Below are 15,193 nucleotides of genomic sequence, written 5' to 3' on the forward strand. Positions count from 1 at the left end.
TCTCCAGGTGTCCACTAGAAAGTTGTTCTCTAATGTTTCTTGTAGTTGTCTCCTTTGAGTTCTAGTGAGTTTATCTGGGGACTGTTTAGATTTATCTAATTTTTCATCAAGGGTTAAATTAAAGTCCCCACACCATATGAAAAGTGTGTTGGGATGGATCGAAATATGTTTCTGTATGAGCGGGAGCGTTTTATAGGCTTTCTCAGGCGGAGAGTATGAGTTAATAAGTTGAATGTTCCATGGAGTATAGTTTACTATGTAGTATTATGTATCTGCCATATTTATCAGAGATAACTTTAGTGATCTGTAGTGGCAGCGAATTTAGATTTAAAATGAGTACCCCCGTGTTTTTTGGGTGCAGTAGTTATGTATGTCGTGGTGTACCGTTTGTCAAAGTAGGTAGGTTAGAAAGATGGGAAAAGTGTGTCTCTTGGAGACAAATTATGTCGGGCCGGTGCCTGCTCAGGTCATGGAAGACTTTTCTACATTTTTTGGGGGAACTGAATCCTCGGATATTTAGGCTGCTTTCACAGTGGGATGTTACAGGCGCACGTTAGAGCAGCCTGTACCGCAGCCCAACTCACAGTAATGAAAAATCAATGGGCTGTTCACAGTGCCCACGTTGCGTTACATTGTAACGCTGCACGTTCTATGAAAGTGCAGCATGCTGTGCGTTATACACGGTTTTAGCCGCGTTAGACTGTTTGCACATGCTCAGTAATGTTGTTTTATTGTTTTTTGTGTGCAGGAGAGGAGGAGGGGAGAGTCTGCTATTTTGCCTAGCCACATGGCTAATTAATATTCACTGCACTGCCGGTTCTCTTCCTGCTAGCAATGAGTCATATGAATCATTCTCGGTTCTCTGCCTGCTAGCAATGGTTCATATGAATAATTCTCGGTTCTCTGCCTGCTAGCAATGATTCATATGAATCATTGCCGGTTCTATCGAACGAAAACGGTGCACCAAGAGCCGCATAACGCGGTTCTATGTAGCGTCTACCTTTAGCACCACCATGCGTTGCGTTAGGGGAACGTTATGCGACCTTAACATCCCCTGCAACGCAACATCCCACTGTGTAAGAGCCCTTAAGGATAACATTTTGAGAACTAGTTTACCAGTATCCTTAGTCATCTTGGATTAGTAAGGTTAGAATTCTATGCCTGTTTACAAAAAAAACCCCTGAGACAATATTGGTTGGTGTACCGTGATATAGTTTAAGAACAAAGAACCTTAACCCTCCTGGCGGTTTAATTTTTCTGCCAAATAGGCAGAAATCCTTTTTTTTTTTTTAAAAATTTAAAAAATTTTTGTGTTTCATGTAACGCTACCTGAGTGGTAGCTACATGAAACACCACTAGAGGGCGCATGTGTCCATCTAGTGCGATCGTCGCCAGCCTCAATAGCAAACAGGGGAACGCGTATATAACGCGTTCCCCTGTTTGGCTTCTCCTGTCGCCATGGCGACGATCGGATTGACGTCATGGACATTAGCCGACGTCCTGACGTCAGACGCCTCCAATCCAACATAGCGCTGCCTGGAACTCATTGGTCCGTGCAGCGCAGGGCTCTGGCGGGGGGGCTGCCCTCTTCCGCCGCTGCGTGCGGGCGATCGCCGCAGAGCGGCGGCGATCAAGCTGTAGGCGCGGCTAGCAAAGTTCTAGCTGCGTGTACAGCACTTTAAATGGGCCAAATCGCCCCACCAGGGGCTGAGATATCTTCCTGCGCGGCATAGCCCGAGCTCAGCTCGGGCTTATGTCAGGAACCGGCCCGCGGCACGCCTGCGTATACGGTTCCCGACTGCGGGTTTGACCAGACTGAGAGGGGAAGCAGCCTTAGTCAAGCTAAAACAAGGCTGGAACCCCTCAGAACACCTCTCACTGCCACCACTAGCGGTTCGCTAGACACTTCCACTCTGCTGTCGAGTCCTCAGCGCGCACTCCGCGTTTTCGGATTTGGGTCAGCTTTGCGCTTAGGCCAAATACGGGAACGCCACGCACCCACACACACACACAGTTGCAATCTTACACTGTCGTGAAGCAAAGACCCACTAACAGTCGTTCCGAACGATACTGTTAGCCACTCTGCTGTCGCTACTCGCACTGGCGTTGTTCGTACGTTGGGTCAGCTGCGCGCTTAGGCCAACGTATGACAAACGCCCCCACACACAATGCAATTACAATTTCATACGGTAGTGTTGCTCAAACATACAACTAGGCATGAACTTATACACGGTTACACTTCAGTCTCTTCTAGGCTATGAGTGTTAGTTTAGTACAGCAGAAGTCAAGCTTATTAAATAATAATTTAATATTCCGGAAAAACATAGAACAGTGCAGAACTTAATATATACAAAAAGATTACAAACAACTGGGTAAAAATAGTTACAAGATAAAAGTTACAAAGATAACACACCAAGCAATTTGCTTACCAAAAATACAGGAATCCAGATAGAAGAACCTTGGACTTTGGTGGACGGACACAATTCTGGTTAGACCAGGAGTTCACTAGCTTGGGCCACTACCGTCAGAAGAGAACTGATTTGAGGTAGATGTCCCCTGGTTTTTATAATGAAATATTCGCCTCGAGGCTGTAAGCCTGTGTGGACGGGGGGAAGCTAGATTTAATTACATCCTCAGTCATAATTGGATCTCCAGAGATCTAACATCCACCTGCGAAAAATGTACAATAGCCCACATACATGAAAAGACTTCCAATAGATGTAATTTACAGGTTATAGCTTGCACCTCCAGGCAATAATTCAATTTCCTCACAATGAAATAGTGTTTAACACACATGCCAACTTTTGGTGCAGCTACTCTTCCTGACTTAGCCTACAGTTCTTCACTTCCTCAACAGAAGTGTAAATGATTCAAGTGTCAAGGACTTCAACACACTTCACTTCTGCCATTGTCTTATTACCCCAAGCATTATTCACTGAAGTCCTCTTTAGATGCAAATGTAGGTCTTTGAAGTTCCCTGACTATGTCCTGATTGGTATAATGGGACAATAGGGCTTCTAATTAGCTCCCTGCTCTCCGAGGAACTGAGGGTAATTGTATTCCACACTGTCACACAGACAAGTACAGCTTCCCCCAAAGCCAGATGATGACCCATACATACGCATCTGAAGTACAGTACATAGCAGTCAGACAGGCAAATGAAAATATTATCCTTACATCATAAGCACCCCAGTATATTCCTGACAGGGCTTACCACCAGGAAGGTTAATATAAGTATGGACCAAAACGTAGGTCCATAACAGAGGGTCAGCCCAGTGGCCCAAGTCATATGAGGTTTGGAAGTGGCAGCCATATTATAGCTACCCCTTAACACAACCTCCTAAATGGGGCAGCAAGCGGACCCTGAGCAGCATGGGCACACAAATTTTGAATGGTAATATACGGTATAGCAGTGATAAGTCATAATGAAAAGCGAATCGAAACACCCGTAGCGAGTAATATAATAAACATTAACATAATGTAAATACAGTTGCCATGAACATATAATAAACATTATTAAACTCTAAAGGAAGTGAACTCCCGGCAACAAGGAAGGATATTTCGCCCCATAAGCGATAGATCGCCAAAAAATGATTGGTGTGCAATCAGGATCTGCAGGTTGCAATGATAGTTTATGGGGCATCGTTCCAAGATGTGACTGTGGGGCCTTGTCATAATGGTGTGGAAACAAGAGAGTAAGATGTAAGGGCTCAAGTATGGGGGAAGGTGAGTCTTTTAACGTAGATGATATACTCGATTTGTAAGGAATTGTTGGCATAAGCGAGACCTTGCTCCGGATTATGTTCGTGAGTCTTTGTAGTAAGTTAAAAGACTGTATATGAGCAGGTATCACTTATTCAAACTATGTCCTGGTGACAAGGCCCAGACAGTTAGGGGGTATAAGGGTGCAAAAAGCAAACCAGTTCGTGGGAACTAACAAGAAACAGAAAAACCAAGAGTTAAGGCCAGGGGGAGTGAGAGGTAGGAACTTTAGAGCTTATGATATACTCATCTGGCCGGAGATTGTTGAGGGCTTTGGGATGTGGACGAACTCTGCCCCAAGGATCTGCCATTCTCTTTCTGGACGTTGTTGACGTGGCGGTAGTGGCTCTTGACGAGTCAGTAATGGCGCTGTGGCTTGTTCAACTTGAATGCCTGCGGACTCGAAGGGTCTTGACTGTCTGCGTTGAGCCATTAAGCTAAAATTGTAGACCGCACGGAAAGGTCCATTTGTAGCGGATCGGTCTTAGTAGCCTTAGTTTCTGCAGCGTTAAAGGTAGTAGATCTGCATATAGGCGTACTGATGCAGAACACCTTGCAGGTCGGTTAGGTTGCGAACCACCATCACTATTTGTTCTTTTACATCGTAGTAGTGAAATTTGAGTATCACGTCTCTCGGCAGATCCGGGTTTCAAGGGTGGCCTAGTGCCCTATGGATGCGGTCCATCCTGAAATTTGTTGGATCCACTTGCGGTAAGAGGGCCGCGAATAGGTTGAGGGCCACTTCCTTAATGACTGTGAGGTTTTCAGGCAGTCCTCGGATTCTAATGTTGGAGCGGCGAGCTGTTTTCAGAGTCTTCTTTCCTGCTCTCGAACTGAGAGATTCTGACATCCTGCTCATCAAGTCTGGTGTTGTCTGCTTTCAAATAGAGATGTAGCGAACGGTTCCCGAACCGTTCGCCGGCGAACCGCTCTGCTACTCTGGGCCTCTTACTACTTCCGGGTCGCAATGACCCGGAGTAGTACGCCTGCGCTGCCCGGCGGAGCGCGTCCTAGATCGCGCTCCTGTTGCCGGGCACTCTCTGTGCATGAGCGTGACGTCACTCATGATGTCACGCACATGCGCAGAAAGTGCCCGGCAACGGGAGCGCGATCTAGGACGCGCTCCGCCGGGCAGCGCAGGCGTACTACTCCGGGTCATTGCGACCCGGAAGTAGTAAGAGGCCCAGAAAGGTTCGCCAGGCGAACGGTTCGGGCCATCACTACTTTCAATGCATCGGCGCAGGAGTACACTCTCTTCTCCAGGTCGTTAACTCTCTCGCCTATCTCCTGTATCTGCGTAGTGATCCCCAAAACTGCTGCAGCTAGCTCGGATTTCAGCATCTCCCTTATGCTAGCAAGGAGTTCAGTGTGTGGCGGATAGCCCACTGGAATCGAGTAGTCGGGTTCACTGGAGTGTTGCGGGCTCTGTGCAGGCAATGTGGTGAGTGTGGAAGCCGCAGCCATTTTGTCTGCCTTATTAGCACGCTTTGTTGAGAGCAACACCGGCAAAGTTGGCTGTGACAAGGGTTCCCAGTCCTTGTTTGCTTTCTTCCCTCTCCCGAAAATCTCCCGGAGGTAGAGGCATTATGCTGGGGCTGATCTGCCTCCTGGATTTGCTGTAATTGGGCCCGATATGCTACTCAGGCACGGAGCTCACGCAGCATACGTCTTATCCTGTTGGCACCGCGCATGCGCACCCTGTTTTAGAGGTACAACAGTCACAAAAAAGATATCCAGTTGTACATTTAATAAAATTGATTACATTCCAGGTAATCCTATTTCCAGCAAAACTTCAAGTCACAATGAGGTATTGCACCTCCTTTCAATCAGACATCAGCACAATTCCTGTTAACAACCCTCCAGTTCTATAGCAGTCAAGAATGACTGTATGAAATAACACGTCTACCTATACAGAGAATATCTTTGTCCTGCATCTCAGCTAGAAATAGTATTTCTAGGTACATAATCAATTGTTTCCTTATCAGGCTTTCAGGACATAGTAAGATAGGTAAAAGAAAAAATACTCACACCTCAAGCCTAATCCCCAGCTAAAAATAGATCCACCCTACAGTTTCTGAACACAGCACATGAAAACTGGACCATGTAGCAGCTTTGCAGACCTGTTCAGGTGATGTTACTACTCTCAAAGAAAAGGTCACAAAGTTGCTCTGCTCTCACTGAGAACAGGAAGAGGAAGCAGGAAAATGCCTACCATTAGAAATATATTAGTTTCTAATACATAATAGTGAACTTGGAGGCTTTAGTTTAGGCTGTGGTTCACATGAGTTCATATTGACAATCATTACATGGGAAATGGATGCTTGGTGCAAACATCTGCAGCAAGCTGTCCGATTTTCTTTCGGGTCGCAACAGACTACAAAAAACACATTCAATGTAAACTATTCCATTGGAATTGTGTTCCTTTCAGTACTACCGTGAATTTTCGCAATATGAATTCACACTGACTTGAAATGGCCCCCACTCCTGCTGGTCATCCCTTTGACTAAGGCTAGGTTCAAAGTGGGCATTTCATTGTGTTACCTGAAAAAGCAGGAACGCAACACAATGGAAACGTTGCGCCGCATGTTATCCGCATGAAACTGCGCATACAATCGAGGTAAAGTATGCTGCTCTGTTAATGCATGTGTCTTGCGGTAATGCACTATATGCAGTGCAGTGGGATGCTGTGTACCGTTAAACCACATCGGCCACATTGTGAATGTCCCATAGATGTTGCATTGCATTACGGCCATTACGTCGCACAACAGCGCATTGCGGTGAAGGTAGGATGAGGCAAACTGAGAATAACTATGGCCTCTATTCACTAAGATCATGCTGGTGATAAGGCAAGAGAAAAAAAAATTACCACCACGCATCGATAGGTATTTTCAGTGTTAATTCACTAAAGAAGTTTGCCTTATTAAGGTGTAGAGATAAGTTTTCACAGCGAGTTATCGTATCACTTTTTTCAGTCCTGAAAGAGAGTCTGAAGCCTTCCAAAATACCCGTTTTTATGCTGCAGGCTTCTTCATCATTATAACCCAAGCTGATTCGCTGCAGGGATGCAGCAGAATGAGGACTTTATCCCCGTGGAATCCTGGGGCAAAATTCCACGACTTTGCAGGTGGCTTTGCACTGTAGCTCTGCCTCCAGTACAGTCAATCTGCACTGATCGCCGCCTCTCCCCGCCCCTCTCAGTGAAATAAGACAGGGGCGGGAGAGGCGGCAATTAGGGGAGATTGACTCGAGTAGAGGCAGAACTACTCCCAAAGCTCTGCCTCTACCTGGAAGGAGCTCCAAATCTTGCCTTGGGGATTTCATGGGGATTAAGACCTCATGGACACGGCGAATCAGCTTGGGTCATAATGATGAAGAAGCCTGCAGTATAAAAACAGGTATTTGGAAGGCTTCAGACACTTTAGTACCCAAGGCGGATCACATAAAAACTATAGGACACAGAGGCATGTTCTCTGCTAAGGGACAAGCCTTTGTGTCCTTCTGGTGCCGCTGCCAGTCCCCCCTGGCCCCTGCTACCCCCCCCCCCCAAAAAAAAAGAGTGACAAGCTAGCAACAATCTGATTGTCGCTATCCTCCTGTTTACATTCAGCCATCAATCATCCTGCTCCTTCTCCTCCAATGACTGGCTAAGCCGTGACCCAGGAAGTACTTCTGGGTCGTGGTTATCTTGGATTCTACCGGTGATTGGAGGCTGCGGAGGATGAACAGGGCCATGGAGAGCAGTGTGGAGCAGCGCGGAGGCATCCGGGAGGTGGCGTGGAGCAGGAAGTTTTTTTTTGTGATGCCGCCTTGGGTTTTCTTTAAGTTACCCCTTCCGTAATTATTTTCACATGCAGTTAATTAACAGCCTGTCTTTAACTTTAGAATTCTGTAGTTATTTTAAGAATTGAAACGTTCTTTAGAGATTTCTCCTTAACTTAAAAACAGAAGAGTTAACTTTAGGTTTGCCTGAGGTAAATGGTTTAGTGCAGGGATGTCCAACCGGTCCTTCGAGGGCTGAGGTCTTCACACATTTTTCACATAGCTCAAATGAATTGATGGGTCTGAATCAAGAAAGTGGTGGTCCATCAGGTAGAACACATTCCTCTCTTTCTCACAGTCCATCCTAAACACTGGCATGGATCTGGCCCTCCAGGCCTGGAGTTCGACACCTGTGGTGTAGTAAATACTACATGCCTCATCACCATGGTGATAACTCTAGAAAGAGCTCACAAATGTTATTAAAGACAGGAGATAAACTCAGTGAATTGAGGCCATCTCTAAAATGGTTTTATCCTAAGGGCTGGTTCAGACGGACGTTTGGAGGCGTCGCGTTTGGAGGCGTCGCGTTCGTTGGCGTCGCGGCAGCAATGCGTTCGGGCTTTCAGCAGCGTTCGCGTTGCGTTTGGATGCGGTCGCGTTTTTTCTTCCCCTAGGGGGACATTACCCGTCGCGGTTAACCGCCCCTGGAAGCTACATGTAGCTTCCAGGCGCTCCTTGAACGCCAGGGAAAATCGGGACCCGAACGCCGCGTTCGTGCAAACGCGCATGAAAGCTTGGTACAAACGCTCCCATTCACTTGAATGGGAGCGTTTTAACGCCAAGCACCGAACGCTGGCTGTAAACGCTCTGCAAGCGTCTGAACCAGCCCTAAGTACACCAAAACTCCTCACATCAAAAGACCAGCGAAATGTTAATAGACTGTTTCGCTTGGAAACTTATCAGTTACTTTCAGCTACCACAAATTGGTATTTGAACACTTATTGCAGTTGATAAGATTGAGAAATCTTATTATATTTTTTTATTTCAACTATGGCTTTTATTTGTTTTGCATGTGGTAAAGTTCACCTATCGATTTTCACTTTCACTCTGATCGAATCTGTCAGAAATCTATTGCCCAAACCTGTCTGATCGAATTTTGATTTATTTTAACCTAAAATTGATCAGGCAAGTTGTAAAATTTCTGTCATTCGGAGGCAGGGCAGGGGTAGATTGCCTCTTGAGCGCTTTAAGTCCGACAGGAGAAAAGCACTATACAAATGTTCTGATATATCAGATTGAACAGTGCAAAGCTGTGGTTCAATATTTTTCAATAGATTTCCTGCTGAAATCTATTAAACATCCATATGTGTGTGGTAGGAATCAATCCCTCACAGATCCCTCACAGATCAGATTTTGATTGGTAAAGAATTGAGTGGCAATCTTGGCAATCTATAAGTGTATGTGTCAGGCTTGTCTGGTTACCTGCTATAATTCAGGATGTATGCCCATATGACTGACCTATAGCCCAGCCCTAACGCCTGCATACACTCCTGCCTAAAACAAACTACAATACCCTGCAGGCAGATGTAACATACAATCTGACAGACAGCAAACACCAAACACAGCAATGAGCAATGCAAACACAGTATACTTAATAGTTACCTGAGGCCTATTAGCTGAGGCAGTCTAGATGATGGCAAAGATAGCAGGCTGTGGCTGAGGAATTCAATCACTAAACAGATGTGTGGTCAATAACAGGCCAGAGTCAGTCCAGGCAGAGTTCATGCAAGTCCTTTAAAGGGAACCAGAGACGAAGCACCCTCATGCATTTTACCATATATATCAGTGGGAACATCAGAGAAAACACCTGCCCTGCTCTCGGTTTCATTATTTACTGTTCAGATTGCTTCTGATCACCCGATATAATCCCCGACTGAGCATTCAGTCTGGCTTTGTTCAGGAATCTTTATAGCTGAGTCTGTCTTCTGTGCTCTCTTTTCAAGCCCAACCCTGCCCCCTTGTGGTTCTGCTCAGGAATCATTATAGCTGAGCCATTATAGCAAAGCCAGACTGAATGCTCAGACAGGGATTTTATCTGAGCTGAAAGAAGCAATCCGAACAGTAAATAATGAAGCAGAGAGCAGGGTAGGTATTTTCTCTAATGTTCCCACTGATATATATGGTGAAATACATGAGGGTGCTTCGTCTCTGGTTCCCTTTAACAAGCAGGGGTCGATCCAGGCGGCAATCAGGGAAATCCAGGTACTAGCTGAGTCGGCAACAGGTAATCCAATAGAGAAGCGTAGTCAGGGACAGGCAGAGGTCGGCAACGATAAGGCAATCTGAAAGAAACTAGTCAAGAGAGAGACACAAGTCATCAGCAAGACAGGCAACTTGGTGTGAGAGCAGTCTCAGCAACAAGCCCAGCATAGGCTGTCACAGGCGATAACTGAGGGCGCTCATCTTACTTTTATATCAGGGCTAACCAATCAACATAAAGGGAATCCAAAGTAACCAATAGCTAAGACGCCATACACCCACGCTGTCACTGTTTACGGCGGCAGAGCGCGTACTGAGGACGCATCCGCCGCCTAGCCAATGGGATGTAAGTGCTCTGCGCTCCACTGACATCAGAGCCTTGCCGAGATCCGGAGGCTTACGCCTCAGCGTGGATCTCGGCATGATTGTACATATGGCTAGTTGGAGATGCAGCATGTTGACACTTAAAAGGGAACTTCAGCCTAAACAAACATACTGTCATCAAGTTACATTAGTTATGTTACATAGTTACATAGTTATTTTGGTTGAAAAAAGACATCCGTCCATCGAGTTCAACCAGTATAAAGTACAACACCAGCCTACTCCCTCACATATCCCTGTTGATCCAGAGGAAGGCGAAAAAACCCTTACAAGGCATGGTCCAATTAGCCCCTAAAGGGAAAAATTCCTTCCCGACTCCAGATGGCAATCAGATAACATCCCTGGATCAACATCATTAGGCATTACCTAGTAATTGTAGCCATCGACGTCTTTCAATGCAGGGAAAGCATCTAAGCCCCCTTTAAATGCAGGTATAGAGTTTGCCATAACGACTTCCTGTGGCAATGCATTCCACATCTTAATCACTCTTACTGTAAAGAACCCTTTCCTAAATAAATGGCTAAAACGTTTTTTCCTCCATGTGCAGATCATGTCCTCTAGTCCTTTGAGAAGGCCTAGGGACAAAACTGTTAAAGAAACACCAAGCCTTTTCAGTGCTGCTGAGTCGATTTTTAGTCCGGAGGTTCACTTTAAGACTTTCTCTTTTGGTTGTAAACTAAACCAAGCAATCTGAAGTTAAGCTCAGGTCACTATTTGCTTCTAAATTATTGACAGGATTTCTGAAACTGTTATGTCAGTATTGCTAAAGTTATAACGGTAGCATCAAGTGTAACTATGTTAAACCAGTTTAGGGCCATAATTATGACCACTTTAACCATTTCCTGCAATATGGACATTTAGAAACATCCTTTTTGTGCACCTCAGGTGCATTTGTTTCCTTCAACTTATAGCATGAAGTGGTTAAATTAAGTGAAAGCTAGACCTTCCATGTCTCTTCATTTTGTGCCTATAGTAAAGAAAGTAAAGCAGGCACTCCATCCAGTTCTGGGTGCTTGATGTAGTGACCAGGCAACATTACCAGAAACATAGCATATCAGGATACATCAGCACACCAGTCTCTTATTATACCACATTGCCTTGAGAAAGGGGGACCCTGCGAGGCCCCCGAAACAATTGTCGATTTTACCATGTGGAATAGTGCACAGTAAAATGTGCGTTGCATTTTGAATAAGAGACTTGTGTGCTGATGTATCCTGATGTGCCTATAGTAAAGGTACCTGAAAAAAGGAAACATCTCCTCTTCCTCCCAGCTTAACTCAGAGAAAGCAATGGAGATGATGAAAATTAATTTGAGGAACCATCCAAATATCAATCCCTATTACTTTAGAGGTCATATTCAGGCAATTTGTAAGATCGAAGAGGTTAAGGGGGGCTGGGCACAAGCTTTCCCTACAGGTTATATCAGAGCAGGAAGGAAATCCCATCATTTTCTGGTTCAGTGTCATAAAAGTGGAATTAGAGTCAGGCAAAACAGACAATAGGAACTTGCCTTTGTCCCGAAGTTATGACATGTGTAAAAATTGCAAGTCTGTCCAGCAGCACTGGGAAATGCCTCTGCATGGATATGTTGTATCAGGTGCATTCAGGAAATTCGTCAATTATGAAAATTCTCTCTCTTCTACTTAGTTACTGAACCCTGAAAAAAAAAAAAAGGAGTAATGCCCCATGTTTCACCTTGGCCTCTGCTAGCGTAGCTCTTGCAAGAGGAAATTGCAGCTTTGATCAGTCCTTACAACAGGACCTGGCAATGGCTGGTTTGAAAACACCCTTTCCTGAGGGTAGTAGGCTTGATTGTGCACAGCATAGAAATCCATCACAAACAGGCCCAGAGCACATGAGACTGGTAGAACTGGCATCCTTTCTGCCCACTCCCCCAACATGGAAGCACACTACAAATCTTTCAGAGAACCGTCATCCTTACCTGTCCACTGTAGGAATCCAAGAAGGTGGGAAAGAGGTGTGAGGCATGAACTGTCTTTTTTGTCTCGATGAACGTATGTCTTTTTTCAACCTAATTAACTACCTATGCAGTACTGCCTATAAACAGCACCACACATGGGCTAGCTGCCTCCATAACTGTTTCCAATCTGCAACACAAACAGGAATCCTGTCATTTCCAGAAGTGGGGCTGTCCCATGCTTGAGCAGGAAACATCAGAACTGGAGGGTTGCCTACAGGAAATCATTACAATAGGACAGGTGCTGAAGTTTCTTGCTTAAGGGGAATAACCATGTCTTGCCATGTCCTGGAGGCTTGCTGGGAAAAAAAATGTATTTTACACACAATTAGCAAAATTATGTGAATTTGTCACTTAGCACTGTTTCAGCAGGCAGTAGTCTGCAATATTTAACACAAACAAACATACACAGAACATTTATATCGCGCTTTTCTCCTGGCGGACTCAAAGTGCCAGAGCTGCAGACACTAGGACGCGCTCTATAGGCAGTAGCAGTGTTAGGGAGACTTGCCTAAGGTCTTCTACTGAATAGGTGCTGGCTTACTAAACAGGCAGAGTCGAGAATCAAACCCAGGTCTCCTGCGTCAGAGGCAGAGCCCTTAACCATTGCACTATTCAGCCATTTAAAGGTACCAATATTGTCAATGGCAGGCTGACTAACAAGAGCTATTGGTAAGTCAACAGCACACATATGGACAGCTTTATAAAATGTAGCAGAACACTCCCAATGCCAGTTCAACTATCCACCATACACTGACCAACTGACATTCACAAAAGTGTTGGCTGGGGATGATGCAAAAAGGATCACATGTAATTTTGGCAGGCATTTGCCATTTACTTAGGTACTGTTGCTTTGACATGGTGCTGTGTAAGCATCATACCAGCCAGTCATGATCACCATGCACAGAAAATTGAGTGTCTAATATAAGGTGAATCCACTGTCTCTCAGTCATCTATTTGGTTATAGCCTTATAAGGCGAGCCTCCTTACAAGAAGGAAACCAAAAGTTGATGTTGATCTTCTCAATTGATTCCTTCTGTCTTGGACTATCAGTGTTTAATGAAGTAATTAAGTTAGGAAGATAGTTGCATCACCATTTCTCTACAGAAAGCAGATGAACAGTTGTAGCGCACACTTTCTGCGTTAATTCAGTGGTGTGAACAAAATGATTTCATAAAAATGTGAGGCAACTAAAGCATTCTTTTTAAACAATCCATACATGTCAGGGGTTCAAAAAAATTTTTTTTTTTTAATTTTGTTACAATGTGCAGTAACTTCAAAACGCTAGCAAAATCGCTCTGTGCAGGTTTTGATGAGCGATTATGCCAGTGATTATATACTTTACATTTAAGCGCAAACGCTAAAAAAATGCTGCATGTCCTGTGTTTGCGATTTTGCAAATCGCAATCGCTTCTGTGGAATTTGCACCATCCATTTACATTGGCAGAGCGTTTAGGGAAATCGCTAGCGATTTATCACTCTCTCTAAACGCTCAAAAAAAAAAAACCCTAGTGGGTTCCAGCCCTGAGAGACACTTCACTGCTTATCAACTGCCCGTGCAAAAGAGGCCTAAAAAAGACAGCAAAGTACTGGTAAAACATCTTTTGGAAAGATGAAACCAAGATAAACCTCTACCAGAATGATAGTATGGGGAAGAAAAATTTATATACATACATACATACACATTATATATCTATCTCTATCATGGAACAGCTCATTAGGCAAGCATGCCACACCACCTGTAAGGCCTCTTTTCCCCAGGCAGTTGAACTGTGTTGCTCAGCAGTTACCAGGCAGCAGTGAGCAGAAAGCAGTTGTGAGAGTTTAGAGGCATTCACTGCCCATGTAAAAGAGGCCTAAAACATGGTGGAGGCAGTGTAATGGTTTCAGTGGGCATGGCTGACATTGACACTAGTTTTTATTGATATGACACAGGACAGAAGAAGAATCTATACAGAAAAGATTCAAACATATAGTATTAAAATTGTACATCAAACCTTGTTGCTTTATAACGCGAAAGCTGCTTCAAATGGTGGTTCAGGTCACATTGTTGGAGCAAGAGTGCCATCTATAGGGTAGAATAGTTTCCAGCAATAGTAGTGATAATCTACATGTGTCTCTGGATTTCTGAGAGATGAATCACTATGAAAATAAAAATAATTTAAAAACCACCTCTGCTTTACATAATCTTAAAGCGGAACTGAAATATGAAAAAAAAAAATATTATGTACCTGGGGCCTTTGCCAGCCCCTGCAGCTTCCTGTGCCCACGCCATCTGTGAATGTTCTTCTGGTCTGCAACGGGGGGGGGGGGGGAAGGGGGGGTGTTGGGGATCGGGGATCGATCAGGGATGGCACAGGCAGGCTGCAGGGGGCTAGCAGATTTCAGTTCTGCATTAACTGTCCAAAGATAACCATACAATAGGTTGTAGAGTACAAAACATAATAACCAGGCTGTTTTACTAGTTTTATTTTGCTGCAAGAAAGTTAATTTCTAGGCATGGAAGGGACAGCTTCCATCTTGTCAGTACTTTGTCAGGAATATAGTAAACATCGCTGATAAGCATTGCAGCCATAACGGTTTTCCTGGCAGAATACAATTTGAGGGCAGGAAGAGATAAAAAAAAACAAAACAAAAAAACATGAACTATTGACCCTTTTCTAATTCTGGGACACTTAAAAGGCTGCCAGTGATTAGAGACAGTAAAACAGCTGGCTGGATAGTGTACTGGTTAAGGGCTCTGCCTTTGACATGGGAGACCAGGGTTTGAATCCTGGCTAGGTCAAGTATCTATTCAGTAAGGAGTTCAAGGCAAGACTCCCTAACACTGCAGGGTGGCCTCTTGAGCGCGTCCCAGTGGCTGCAGCTCTTGAGCGCTTTGAGTCCGACAGGAGAAAAGCGCTATACAAATGTTCGGATTATTATTATTATTATTAAAACATTAAACCTACTTTGTATATGTTTAAATACAGTAGAATCCCTTTATAGTAATCAGCAAGGGACCGGGAAGGTAGTTTACAATATCAGACGTTTACTATATTAGAATTGGTCATA

At 44.5% G+C, this 15,193-nt stretch overlaps 2 long non-coding RNA genes across 3 annotated transcripts in view; one reads left to right on the forward strand and one right to left on the reverse strand.

Moving 5' to 3' along the window:
- LOC137563171 (uncharacterized) overlaps positions 1 to 15,193 on the forward strand; it is a 155,775-nt gene that overhangs the window by 101,450 nt on the left and 39,132 nt on the right. The window lies entirely within an intron of this gene.
- On the reverse strand, positions 9,663 to 14,103 carry LOC137563170 (uncharacterized). Its single transcript, XR_011030277.1, has 2 exons — positions 13,822 to 14,103; positions 9,663 to 9,873 (listed from the first exon to the last, which is right to left on the reverse strand). It is a non-coding gene; the product is annotated as an uncharacterized lncRNA (long non-coding RNA).

This window comes from Hyperolius riggenbachi, chromosome 3, assembly GCF_040937935.1.
Source record: "Hyperolius riggenbachi isolate aHypRig1 chromosome 3, aHypRig1.pri, whole genome shotgun sequence".
In the NCBI taxonomy this organism is placed as follows: Eukaryota; Metazoa; Chordata; class Amphibia; order Anura; family Hyperoliidae; genus Hyperolius; species Hyperolius riggenbachi.